The sequence below is a fragment of the Schistocerca americana genome, chromosome X, assembly GCF_021461395.2.
Source record: "Schistocerca americana isolate TAMUIC-IGC-003095 chromosome X, iqSchAmer2.1, whole genome shotgun sequence".
Lineage (NCBI taxonomy): Eukaryota > Metazoa > Arthropoda > Insecta > Orthoptera > Acrididae > Schistocerca > Schistocerca americana.
This window is the reverse complement of record NC_060130.1, coordinates 549,930,018-549,944,808: the sequence shown is the minus strand read 5'-3', so window position 1 is coordinate 549,944,808 and position 14,791 is coordinate 549,930,018. Positions and strand designations below refer to the sequence as shown.

The following is a 14,791-nucleotide window of genomic DNA, read 5'->3' as shown; positions in this document are numbered from 1 at the left end:
GCGCCTAGAACCGCTCGGCCACAGCGGCCGGCCAGTAAAAATAGCCTCAAGAAGTAAAAAAATAACAAATAAACATGAAACATTTTACAGATATGAAAATAGAATTACTTAGGAGAAGCACCACATAAGAATCTGAATACTCGTGCAGAACGGGAAATGCCTTTTACTAAAAGAAATCAGTAATGGACTGGCCACCCCTACCTTCTCCCCCTCCCTCCTCCTCCTCCCCCACCCCCACTCCCACACATACACACTCTAACACACACAGCCTTGTCACTGAGCTGCTCCCTCACATGCTTTTTTTTTTTTTTTCAAAGATTCGGTACCAATACCGCAAAAGGAAGGAGTACAGACCAAAACAGAGACAAGAAAACAAAAGCACAACTAGGGCAGCAGTTGCTACCGGAACTACCCAGTGCCCTGTCTTTAAAAGGTAAGAATCAGCATGCTGGCAAAAAGTTCTCGAAATATGTGCAGTTGCAAGCATGATCAGTAAGCCGTAGACATGAATGGCGAAAAGCCAAATAATCATTACCACCCTTATCAGCAATGACATAATGTACAAAATGATCGACCAACCATATGTTCGTATTAGACTTTGTCCTCGAAAGTAAAGCAGTGGCCAGCAGCACAATCATATCTGTGGAAAACGCAGTTTCAAAAGACTGAGCGAGGAAAGCCATTTGCTTCCTGAGTCAGGTGACCACGACAAGTAAACCGGTGCTGGACGCCCACCGCTGCATTTATCTGCACCACTAATCTCGATACGATATATACCGTCGTTAGCGGAAATTTAATTGTTGACCACCCTGTACGAGGAACAGGCTGCTGCCATTGATAGAAATGAGACATCCACACAGTGTTCCACCGCATTCGTGGTGATAGCACTTCAACGGGGTTGGGGCAGGAAATCCCTTCCCAGCGGACCAACAAAAACTTGATCGTGAACACCGGCCGCTGCAGTATGTCAGCCCCCAGATAGCTCACAGCTAGGAAGAACTCTCGAATGTGTCTTAGTTTAAAATTCAAATTACCAAACCCAACAGCGGATAAAGACTAGCTGGACACAATAAGGTGAATAGCCGAGGCGTAAAGGTATATAATTCCTGAGTGATCGTCAATATGGGGTGCCGAACGTCTAAGGCGGACACCGTCGTGTTAATGTCAGAAATGCCCAGTCCTCCGAGGGGAAAACGGCTTCGTCACAGTCTCGCATAATAACCTGAAGATGTGACGCTTTCATAAAAATCGACGGGACAACTTCAATTTCTTATCCATCACTGATGGAAGCGAGGAAAGTTGAGCGATCTAATAACCCTTGTACAACACATACATGTCCAAGATTGGTACCTTGTGAAGACGGATAGGATAGCATCACTCACGTTTCAGTATCTCCCCCTAGATCTTACCAGTAACCGATTTCCAATTGAAAGTCTCCATCTGGAACTGGCAACGGTCAGTAATCACTCCTAGTGATGTATGTTGATCCACAGCAGTGTCTCACGTGATTAATGGCTCCATCTATACCCCGTTAATTAAGAAGATTACTTTTAGCCTCGTTAATTCGCCCTCCAGAGGCACGGCAATAATCATCGACGATCGCCTACAGGATAGGTATCTCTGTACGTCGACGGAATAAAACCATCACATAATTAGCATACGCACGAATAGCGAGGGTCCTTCCAGAAAGCATCCAACTCTGAAGCTGGGATGCAACCTTTCGTAACAGCGTCACCAGAGATAAGACGATTAAAGACACAGAGAGCGGATTTCCTTGTGGTACTCCCCGAAGGATGGTAATCGGTGGGCGTCAGTTGCAGGTTAAAAACTACAGACGCTGCCATGCCCATGAAAAAGTTCGATAACACTCTACAAGCCTTAACAGTAAAACCTATCATCTGCGAAACTGGTAGTCATGATTTACACGATCGAAGACCTCATCAAAAGCCAAAGAGGCAAAGGCACAGTTGAGAGAACTACCGGCAGCAACCAAAACGAAATCACGGCATTCGGGCAAAGGTTAAGACAACTCTGATTCTGGCCGACGACATTCTCCATCAAGGTAGATACCCTGCAATTTACCACCCTCGCCAACGTCTTATAATCAAAGTTCAGCAACGTGGGAGGACGAAAGGAATCAACAGTATTACAACCAGAACCTTTAGGTACCAACACAATTTTCCCCACTTTGAATGGAGTGGGCACAATTCCCCCCTCTTATCAACTTGTTCCACATGGACGTAAATGCGACGCCCAAGAGTTTCCAAAACCGCATACCCAACCATACCTGGACATACGTGACAAGGAGAAGTAACAATATGATCTTATACTTCCTCTGGTCGAAAGACGGCCTCTACCTCGTGATGACTGGGTGTTGTGTGCTGTCCTTAGGTTAGTTAGGTTTAAGTAGTTCTAAGTTCTAGGGGACTGATGACCATAGATGTTAAGTCCCATAGCGCTCAGAGCCATTTTTTGAAAGACGGCCGAGAATTCGGTGTCCTGCTCGGGCGAGAGCGGCTGACCTGCAGTTCCAAGAGCGGAGACGAAGGGAAAGTTTGTAGGTGCATCCACGTCGTAAGGATTCAGATAGTACTGATGTGGGCGTGAACTACGTCAGCTTGCGCTGTCAGCTGACGGCCGTCAACTGCCGTTAGAGAAGTAACGCAAGAGTGGCGATGCTGAGCGTGATGCGGAAGTAAATAGTGTAACGAAGTCAGTTCCTCCGCCACTAGTGATCGTGGCTTTGATCTCACCCACAACCCTCCCATCTTTAGCAGCTTTAACTGCAACACCTTTGCTTTAATATATCGTATAACTGCAATCTACAAGTCACGCGAAAGAGAACAATACAATCCATGAATTCTCCGAAATCCCTCGCCCTAGCAGCAACACGGCAGTCCACCAATCCAGAGAGGCAGAGTATCTCCCAGCGGATCTGAGACTACGCCCGCACACATCGTGTATCACATCGTCGAGAGAAGGATGTGGAACTGAGCGACATTTGACATCCACGGGGAATGGAATAGTCTCACAGGGTGCCGATCCGGCTGGAGAGTGGTGACCTGCGCACAGTAATCAGAAACACTAGCAGTGGTAACGTCGACTGCAAGAATGCTATCGCAAATCCAGTCCCATAAGTAGAATCGGTCAATCCTGTAACTAGAAGTCGCAGTTATATGCAATAAAGTGGAACAACGCTGGTCGTTTATACTTCTAATCATCTTTCAGAGTCATAGAGCATATCAACTCGCTTAAATACCGACAATAATGAAAATTGGGAGATTGATGAACTGGACGCAGATCACAGTTAAAATCACCACCCAATAATGGACCTGAGCACTCCTGCCTGAAAGATAAATAATCTCCTCTTTATAAAAACTCGAACTTTCTGCTGTGCGACCGGAACCTGACGGAGCACATAAAACAACCAAGGTGAAGTCATCCCTGGAAACTGGTAAATTGAACTTCGAACAGGATAACGATATATGCACAGGGGTCATTTATACACTGACGCTGCGAAGCTAGGCACATCTATAATTCCATTCGGTTAACATGTGACAAATGTATATACCTGAACCGTCAGACAAAAGAAAAGCACAGAAATAGCAACAGAGCAGCATGACTATTCCACCAATGCCCCGTCATAGGCTATCGCGGAGACCAGTGACGAATCTAAGAGTGGGATCCCAAATGAATCGTTATATTTGTTTTGCGCACCGCTGCACAGTCTGGTTGTACATGTTGTTTACGCCGGCTGCGAGACATGATAGCCACTACTGTCGGCAGCGTAAGCGGACCTTGTACCGCTTCCGTAGCAATCTGTCACCTCCCAAGGTTATAGGCCTGCCCAACAAAAAGCTCGCTCTGCAAAGCATGCCGACTCTCTAAAGCAGGGCAATCAGAGTGGACCTCACAGAAAATTGGAGACAGTTTTGGGATAACAATTTCCGCGACAGTACTCGCAATAGGCGGCAAATCACGATCAACATCGACGAGAGCAGAGTAACAGGAGGGTATTGCTATATTACCGATTGATCTTGTGGTGGCAGCTGCGAAGGAGACGACTCCGACACAAATTCGCTCCGCGGTGACTCTATGCAGCTCCCGCAGCATCTGCAATACCAGAGACTGCCTCCCCTATCTCCACCGGTGTAGCGCCACACTGGTTGTAGGAGTAACTGACAAACATGGCGCAGGAGAAGGTGGGACAGGGGAAGGAACGACTAAATCACTAACATCTTGTGTGCACCGCCTTCCAAGCAGTAACAACAACGGAGGCAGGCTTTGCTTGCAACGGCGGGATATCACCCGCAGTGATAGTGGGAACTGTCGAATGATCACCACAACGAGGGAAGGTGTACTCCAATGTCATTACCAGGGGGTCAAGAACAGCAACCGTTAACTTGCGACGCTGTTCCAAGGTAGATCATAAAACAAAAACTCTCTGCGGACAGTTGGTTAGAAGATGGCCATTTTCGTCGCACAGAAAACACGTCCCCACCTGTCCTCTGTACGTAATATGAATACAATATCCACAAACTCCCACAGCACCGTATTGCGCCGAAACTTCCTCCGGAAGAAGATTGAATATTCGAGCACTGGTATATTCATGTCCACATTCGCAAGGAGCACCAAACTGATTTAACCATCTCAATCTCGGAAGGGAACCTGATTACCACGCTTTAATAGGAACTTGTCTACTCACACACAAATTTCACAAAGAACACATAAATCTCAGTGTAAAAAAAAGACAGAATATACTTGGTCCGAGGTAACATGAATAGTATCAACTGATCAGCCATGGATTTCTAATGATCCGGGCTGCACATTACGTGACGAATTGTCAAATCGCAGTACTTTTACGTGGAACACTCTTAGTTGCCATGAGAACAACAGGAGCAGACTAAGCCGCTGTCAGACACACACCCAACGAAGGACGAGACGAGACAACGACGATGTCACACACACAAAGGCCCAAACACCACTGGCGCTATAATCTCTCAAGCACTTGCAACGCTGTGGTGGAGCGGGAGAGTAAACAACTAGCTGCTTGCTCGGCGCACTAGGTGGAACTATCCCCCGCGTCGTTAATCCACCGAGTGGATTCGATGCAGGGCCAGCGTCCCTCACCGTCCTGGAAGTGGTCTCGTAATCACTTGTGGTTACTCTGGCGGGTCAAGCTTTACTCTCTGTTACACAGCATAACAGGCAAGGAGACATAGTGTTACCAACATACTGTCAACGCACATGTGTCCCAAGTTTACCTTGCAGCAATCAAATAATGATATGCCAATAGGACCAACGTTACGAGTTAGTAAAATACTAATGTTAAGTAGAAATAGTTATAAGAAAAGGTAAAGTTTCTTCGATCATTAGGAGTGGAACGAAAATAGCTATAGGTATTACAGCCAGTAAAAACAATGTTGTCGTTTTTCCTAATGGCATGGTGAGGACCTTGTAAGCAGATTTGCAACAGCTTGGCAATTTTATTTTTCTCACAGTCCTTTTGCTCTTCAGAGCTGATACAATCCTCGCCACATCCCTGTCATTATAGTTTCAGAGCAAGAACACAACGATAAGTTTTGAGTTCCTGCGGTTCGAACACGTTAGTTGGACATTTGTGACACACTGGAAAGAATCAGTCCTTACATCAAGTGGACTTCCGTGATATAGATGACTGGAAACAAAGTATCGATTGTTGCAAATGTTGCTCGTTTCTGTCTCCTGATCAGGCCACACATAGGATGCACACGTTTACTGGGTGGCTTAGCCACCGTACCGATATATTCAGAGAAGGATGACATGAAACACGTGAGTATATTTCTTTATCGGCATCAACGTGACTCTGTATCCAATCTAAATCATGTCTAACAGTCGTCCTTATAATTCTAGTAAGACCAAGATAAAATTTTCTTGTTTTCATAACCGTCATTCATATAACTAAAACGAAAGCAGCTAAACGGCCCAAGGTTACCCTGGACGAAGAGGAATGCACATCTTAAACGCACACTGGGACAGGCTTGTATAATAGAATCTAACGACCGGGATACTGTCGGAGACGGCTTTCGTGTATTCAGTCTGAACGCGCGGCATGTTCAACCATGCAGCTACTTCGGCACGTTCCTCTGGTAAAAGTTGTCGATTTTCAAAGTTCTGAACACCTACCATCCTTCGAGGAAAATGTATGTGTAGATTCCACTTGCCACAAAAGAGATAGTTAACTTATACGAGTTGCAACAGCAGGCGTACCGGTCCCGTATTAGAATCACTTACTCCTTAGCGGTACAGACAAGAGCGTTTCTGCTCTACACCATCTGTTACGAATCAACCGCCTACCAGGTTTGTCGGACCCTAGCAGGCGTACCGGTCCCGTATTAGAATCACTTACTCCTTAGCGGTACAGACAAGAGCGTTTCTGCTCTACACCATCTGTTACGAATCAACCGCCTACCAGGTTTGTCGGACCCTAAGACAAATCTTTGGCGTGGTGGATCGTTGGTGGTTTCCTCGACAGTGAATATTTCATTCTAATTGTCCTCTTTACTGGTTTCAAAATTTATATATAAATTTAAATATTAATATAAGCTTGCTGACAAATAATTGATGACAGCTTCTTTATATATACATAATGAATATAATAACCTATAGGGCGTCGCGGATAAACGTCAGAACAGTAGTTCCTAGTGCACCCAAACATAAATAACCTTTTCAGTTGCAGTTTTACTAATGGTAAGTCTATTTCGTACACGTAATAGGGAAACTAGTTTGGCAATATCAGAAATGAAAGTGGCCAAATGTAGCCTGTTCCTTTCACACGGTCCATTCACATTAATATGAGCACCCCCTATCTTCGACGTCAACGTGCAGTAACAACTCACAGACAACAGGTGGCAGCACTAGTAGTGGAGGGTATATAAAGCATGTCGGAAGGACGCAGCAAATAAAGCATTCGTTGTCGTAATGCGGAAAGAGAGCGACTTATCCGACTTCTAGAAGGGCGTAAACATTGGGCTTAGGGCCAAGGGTGGAAGCATTCCCTAACGTCTAAGTCTGTAAACCTTTCGTGTGCCGCCGTGGTTCAAGAAAACCGTGCATGGCGCTATTCAAAGCCCGCTCCGAGGCAATTGTGGTGCTCCGCGGGCCATAGATGACAGGGGTAAACGACGGCTGCGGAGATGAGTACGGGAGAAGTCCACAATAAATCAAAGTTGGCATAACGAGTTTGTTCTTGCTATGTATATTTAGCAGACGACGTACCATCAGAGTTTCGAAAAAATGTCATCCACATAATTCAGACGATAGCAAGAGCCGAAGAAGTGCCAGAACTATCGCAGAATCGGATTAATAGCTGACGCCTCCAAGCATCTGACAAGAATAATACAAAGAAGAATGTAAAAGAAAATTGAAGACCTGTTAGACAGCGATTAGTTTGGCTTTAGGAAGGATAAGGGCACTAGGAAGTTGGTTCTCACGTTGCGGTTGATAATGGAAGCAAGACTGAAGATAATTCAAGACATGCTCACTGGATTTGTAGACCTTTTGACAAAGGAAAATGGGCTAGATGTATGAAATTCTAAGAAAAATAGGAGTAAGCTATAGGAAAGGCGGGTAATATTCAGTATTTACAAGAACCAAGAAGGAAAAATAAGACTGTATAACCAAGAACGAAGTACTTGGATTAAAAATGGCGTAAGACAGGGAGCCAGCCTTTCACCTCCACTGCTCAATCCGTACATCGAAGAAGCAATGACGGATATAAAACGAAGGTTCAAGGCTGGGATTAAAATTCAGGGTGAAAGGATAGAAATGATAAGATTCGCTGATGACATTGCTATTCTTAGTGAAACTGAACAAGGATTACAGACTCTGTTGAATCAGATGAACAGTCTGATGTTTACCGAATACAGACTGAGGGTAAACCGGAAAAGGATCAAAATAATGAGAAGCAGCGGAAATGCGAGTAGCGATAAACGTAACATTAAAGTTGGTGATCACGAAGCAGACAAAGTAAAGGAATTCTGCTAACTTGGAAGCAAAATAACCCATGACAGACGAAGCAAGGAGGACATAAATAGCAGAGTAGCACAGGAAAAGAGGGCACTCCTAGCTAAGAGAAGTCTACTGGTATGAACATAGGCCTTGCTTTGAAGAAGCAATTTCTGAGAATGTACATTTGGAGCACGGCGTTGTATGGCAGTGAATCATGGACAGTGGGAAACAGAAGAGGATCTAAGCGTTTGAGATGTGGTGCTACAGAAGAATGTTGAAAATCTGGTAGACTGATAAGATTACGAATGAGAAGATTCTCCCTAGAATCAACGAAGAAAAGAACGTATTGAAAGTACAGACAAGAAGAAGAGACAGGATGACAGGGCATGTATTCCCAAGGAATACCCTCCATTTTGCCAGAGGGAGCTGTAGATGGTAAAATCTGTAGGGGGAGACATAGATTGGAATACATCCTGCAGATATCTGAGGACGTATGGTGCAAGCGCTACTGCGAGATGAAGAGTTTGGTGCAGGAGAGGAATTCGTATCAGTCCACTTGAAACCAGTAAGAAGACAGATGATTAAAATGAAAAATGAAAGGAAACGTTTCATGAGGGGAAGCTTTTGTTTTAAATTCTCCGGGGCAGCGTAATGCTGGATTGCTGCCCTGAATAAATATTCGTGCGTGGAGCGCCTCTGCTATACCTTTGCAGCTGTGGCTGAGCGGTTGTAGGCGCTTCAGTCCGGGACCGCGCTGCTGCTACGGTCGCGGGTTCGAATCTTGCCTCAGGCATGGATGTGTGTGATGTCCTTAGGTTAGTTAGGTTTAAGTAGTTCTAAGTCTAGGCGACTGATGACCTCATAGGTTAAGTCCCATAGTGCTTAGATTCATTAGAACCATTTTTGAGCTATACCTTTCTCCAACGTGCAGTTTTTAGAAATCTTTCTTTTCTCTGTCAATAGAGCCTGCAGCATGAAGTACGTCGAAAGACAAAATTTTACAGGAAGTCATTTCTAGTAGATGCAACGTAATTTTTATGTCCTTGTATCCAGATATTTCTGCACAACACGCTTGCCTGTTTTGGCTTACAATGACGTTTTCAAGTTCACCTGTGGGTGCTGTGAATAATGAATCTTATTTACATCTTGCTTATGATCTACATCACCATACATCCTCCGCAAGCCACATTAAGATGCGTTGCGGAGGGTAGTCTGTACCACTAATGGTCATTTCCTTTCCTGTTCCACTCGCAAATACAGCGAGGGCGAGAGACTGTGTATATGCCTCTGTACGAACCTTAATCTATCTCCAACCTTAGCTTCATGATATTTAAGCGAAATGCACGTTTGTGGCAGAAGAATCGTTCAGCCGGTTCTCTAAATTTTCTCAATAGCGCTCCTCGTAAGTAACGTCGTTTTCCCTCCAGGGATTCCGATTTGAGTTCCCTAAGCATCTCCGTAATACTTGCGTGTTATTCGAACCTGCTGGTAACAAAACTAGGTGCCCGCCTGTGAACTGTTTCTATGTCTGGTGCGATTCCCAAAGAGTCAAAAAGTACTCAAAAGTGGATCGCACTAGTGTCGTGTATGCAGTGTTCTTTACAGATGAACCACTCTTTCCTAAAATCTGCCAATAATCCGAAGTCGACCATTCGTCTTTCGTACTACACTCCTTACATGCTCATTCCATTTCATATTGCTTTGAAAAGTAACACCCAGACTGTGTCAAGCAGTACACTAATAATGCTGTATTCAAACATTATGGGTTTCTTTCTCCTACTCATCTGCATCACCTTACATTTTTCTACACTTAGAGCTAGATTAACGTATTTTTACAGATTACATTCCTATTTACGACTAGGTGGAGTTGGTGATCATATAGCGTCCGGCGGGCCAACTGAGATCTTTCTGTTATGAAATATTGTTGTTATAATCACGTAGCCGTTATAATATGACATTTTTGTGATAGTAATTGTTTGGCAGCTGTTTGACAGCTGAGAACCTTTGATGCCATATGTTTACAGATTCTATATTTTTGTGAGTCAGTATCTAGAAGTTAGCGGTTTAGTGTGTTCCAAGCAGCAACTGATCGCCGTTCGATGCCTAGTAAGCAAAAATGTACATTTATCTCCGACTATTATTATTCGGATTTCAGTTCCTCGTCATGAAAACAGCTTCTGTTAGGTTGACGTACACTTCAGACTGTTTCAACTAGTTGTCGCTCGTGTCTCCACCGGTAATGGTTAGTGGAATTATCGCCAAAACTAAGTGATTCTATTTCGAAATACAGGAGACAGCTTCCTTGCACCAGAACAAGAAATAAATGTCTAGTAGACATAGACTTTAAAATGCATAATTTAGGAGCTTTGAGCACTTGTTCATCTCTCTTTCTGAAGAAGTGCTCATAGTTCTTAAGCTATGCATTTTAGAGCCCATGTATACCAGACCTTTTTTTGTTGTTCTGAGGTATGGAAACCAACCTCAAAATGGCTCAAATGGCTCTGAGCACTATGGGACTTAACATCTGAGGTCATCAGTCCCCTAGAACTTAGAACTACTTAAACCTCACTAACCTAAGGACATCACACACATCCATGCCCGAGGCAGGATTCGAACCTGCGACCGTAGCGGTCGCGCGGTTCCAGACTGTAGCGCCTAGAACCGCTCGGCCACCACGGTCGGCAAAACTGTCCTCAAATTGTGTTCTGTAATAATTGGGCACATGCATATATTCGATTAATATGGCTCGCAGAAGTTTCAGTTACGTATGTAACAGCTGACTAAGCCGGAAATTTAATGCGTCATACGTCAATTAATTGCAAGTTGTTAATTAGTCGACGCAGCTCAGGATTTTAATTAAAATTTGGATGCTGATACCGCCGCTCTGCTACGTAATTAAAATATTGCACCACGCACGATATGCTTGAAAATTTACAAGGAATTGGCAAAGTTTACTTTAAATAATTCTGTTCTATCCGTATTCGCGTTGAAGACCAATGGAGCGTGGATGTGGTCTATTTATCACGCTGTATCCCTGCCTGTGGTGTGTGCTCAAGACACACATTGTCTAAATATCACGTTCCCCTCCTTTGGCCAGTGTTAATAGTGCCGTAATAGCCGGCTACGGTCGTAAGGTCAGGAGAGCACACATATTGTAGCAACGCTACATCGGGACGTGTGTCTCTCAGGTGATTGGATAGTTCGAATTATTTATTTATTTACTTTTTGAGGTTATCCTGTTTACATTAGTTGTCGGCAACCAATATGTCTGACAGATCATGGGCGATATCAATGAAGACTTATCATCAAACCAGGTCGCATTTTAGTCATATTGTAATACTGGTTGTCGTATCGAACCCGTTAAACACGATATTAACATAACCTGGTCATCACAGTTTTTCTCACGCGCAGTATCTCTGTCAGCCGATGAGCATGAATCAGTGACTAATATTTTATTCCATTTTATAGATTTTGGGCAGATTTTTCTATCGCATCCCGGACAGAGGCGTTCATGCTTGGTTTACAACGCCGGTTCAGAACGAGTTTCACGTTGGTGATGATGCATCGGGGAAAGGGCGTGTGCCTTGTGACAAATTGTCTAAATACCTTTTTTTTCTTACGTTAATTTTGTACAACTTTACACTGATTAACCACGGGCTGCGTTTGGTTATCATTTACAGTTAACTTTATGATAAATCTGTTTACGTGTAGCGGTAGGATTACATCTTTGTTAGACTGCGTTTGTAGGGAAGCAGCCTACTCACGCCTTATAAAATTCTCATCAGTAGTTCCATTGTGTGCCAGCCTAGTCCGCTGTAACTAGCTCTGACGTCATAAATGTTGCGCAATACTTTAGAAATCAAGTAAATAACCTGAAACGGTTCTAGCATGTCAGGAGTAATACTAAATGAATATGTGTTGAATGTCAGTTCGATAACTTTAACCATTTTCGAAATTTGGACGTTTTTCTGTAAAAATCATTGGCGCAACAGAAAAGAGCTAGAGACTTAAAAATTTATATTTAGATTCCTTTTTCATAATTATTTAATAGAAACAGTCTTCTGGATCTCACAAATTAAGATTTTAGTTAAAATTCAATATTTTCTGGTTTTTGTCTTAAAAATTAAGGAAGCAAGATAGATTAAGTAGGCCAATAAATAAGGCCAGGATGTTTATATTTAAGTAGGCTGGAGATCCGCTATAACCATAAAGATGTGAGAAGTTTAATTTGAATAACTATAAAACTATAGCGATAACGTATCTCCAAACGGCAGGTTCAGAGCTCGTCTACTGCGTATAGTGTAATTAAATTGATTCTCTCGCCCAAAATATTTTACTTAGCCACGTCAGACATTTATTATGATTACTTACCTGTGTGCTGATTGCACATTTAAATTGTGAGCTTCGTCGGCCATCAGCAAAAGAAGCTACGATTTATTCAATAACTTAATGTGGTGCATTACTAGCCCAGCGGCTAGTCGGGAGAGCCGATTTGATCAGGCGTTCCCGTAGCCGTCCGCACCGCGGCTTTATGTATAAGAACGCTGCGAGAGGAAGCAAGGCCCCAGTTCTCTCCAGACACTGAATAGCACACCATCTGTGTCGGGAGTCGCGTCGCGTCGGTATCATTGCTATAAACAGCCTCGGATGCCGTATTAAGTTACTCGGGATACGCGTAACCATGAAATCATTTTCGAGTGAAGTGTTAATTCTGGGATGACTTTAATGATCGATCTTCAGTTTGCGTATGTCGTATTTTCACGTGCCGCCGCGGGACAGACATTCTGCCATTATTTAGCGTGGCGTTTGATGAACCTAATTATCAAATTATGGCGAGCATTCACTTAAACAATTAATTTGGACAGTTATAGTTGCATCAGCGCATTAGACTCTGAACTGCTCTGTTAGTTAGATTGTGTGAATTCTCTTTTTTTTTTTTTTTTATCTGTGACTTTCAGAATATACTGAACTATTTTAAAAAATCGTTTTGGATTATGAATCCCAGACAATCTCCTAATTTCTCAGAGCTATAAGCTGTAGCTATAAGTGTATTTCTCAGATGAAGTGGGCACTAGGAATTCTAATTACAGGCTTCACGTTTTGCTAATCACTTTCTGGTTGCCAATATTGTAGTTAGAGAGCCAGTGTTGAGAACGGCAAAAGACAGCATAAATAATACGAACATTTATATAACAATTAATTCCACTTGCCGCCCCACATATGGTTAAAACGGCAAGGAATGCATCTTTTCTACATTACAAACCAAACATTTTAAACAGCAACAAAAATTCCACCCGCCACCCCACAAATGGTGCATCGGCCGGGAAACGCATAATTTCCACATTGCATTCAAAACTTACATAAAACAATTAATTCCCACCAGCCGCCCCACAAATGGTGCATCGGCCGGGAAGTGTTTCTGCATTCAAACATTTATACAACAGTAAATTTTCTACCAGCCGCCCCATATATGGTGCATCGGCCGGGAAGTGTTTCTACATTCAAACATTTACACAACAGTAAATTGTCCAACCCGCCGCCCCACATATGGTGCATCGGCCGGGAAAGAAACAAACTGAGTACAGTGAAAGTGATTTTTAAATATTCGGGGCCGGCCGCGGTGGCCGTGCGTTTCTGGCGCTGCAGTCCGGAACCACGGAACTGCTACGGTCGCTGGTTCGAAACCTGCCTCAGGCATGGGTGTGTGTGATGTCCTTAGGTTAGTTAGATTTAAGTAGTTCTAAGTTCTAGGGGACTTATGACCTAAGATGTTGAGTCCCATAGCGCTCAGAACCATTTGAACCATTTTTTTTTAAATATTCGGATTCACGAGTGAGATGCGACATGCAACTGAGTAATAGAACAGTGAAAGTGTTACGTGTGCATGTGGACGACGCAATTGGATTAACAACGCATCTGGATTGACGGAGCTGGCACTGAGTCTAGTGGCGCTGCAGCATCGCGAGAAGCCAGTTTCGCCGTCCCGCAGTCGTCCGCCGGAGCAGCCGGAGCCGCGCCTGCAGTTTCGGGCCACGCAAACACACAACAGCCGTCGGAGTGCCGTCTGCAATTCAGCGCGCTGCGTCGCATCAGTAATCCCAGTACGCCGCACCGGCAACGCCATACGTCGCGCAGAAGGAACTAAGTTAAGTGAAAAGCTGTTAAAAATTTTAATAACCTGCACTAAAAGACTGTCGGAGATGGAACTGCCAGAAGAAACCGAGGTTAAACTTAAATCAGAACCTATGTCTGTTGAGGGAACTGTAAATCCAGACAACGGTTCAAGTGTAAATATGAAAGAAAGTAGTAATGTTAAAGTGAAATATGAAGTATTGTCTTCTGACAGTAGTGTGGGAAGGGGCAATGACTCAATAATAGAGACCCCTGTAGTAAAACAGAAATCAGAAATTGTTAATTTATTGGATGATAGTTTATCTGATGAATCAAAAACGAAACAGCCATCAGAGGTGGTAGAGTTTAAACAGGAGAAGTTAGGTATGACTGATCAATCAGAAGTTTCATTTAGTTTTGATGATTCTGGTATTGGAGCTAGTTTTTCGTCACCTGAGTGTGATAAAATGCCAGCTAGTGAGCAACCCAAAGATGCTGGGGCTATTGATTTAAATGTTATATTACAAGCAATAGCTGCCAGTAATGCAAAAATGTCAGCCAGAAATGCTAGAACGACAGCTGAATTAAAGTCTGAAATAAGTGAACAGGTCAAAAGCAGTAATGCTGAATTAAAGTCTGAGATTGTGGCCAGCCAAACAAATTTTAATAAACGATTGGAGATAATGGACGA

At 43.5% G+C, this 14,791-nt stretch overlaps 1 protein-coding gene across 1 annotated transcript in view; it reads left to right on the top strand.

The window, feature by feature from the left end:
- Positions 1–14,791, top strand: part of LOC124556457 (GTP-binding protein Di-Ras2) — a 650,315-nt gene that overhangs the window by 106,151 nt on the left and 529,373 nt on the right. The gene's annotated exons all lie outside the window — the stretch shown is intronic.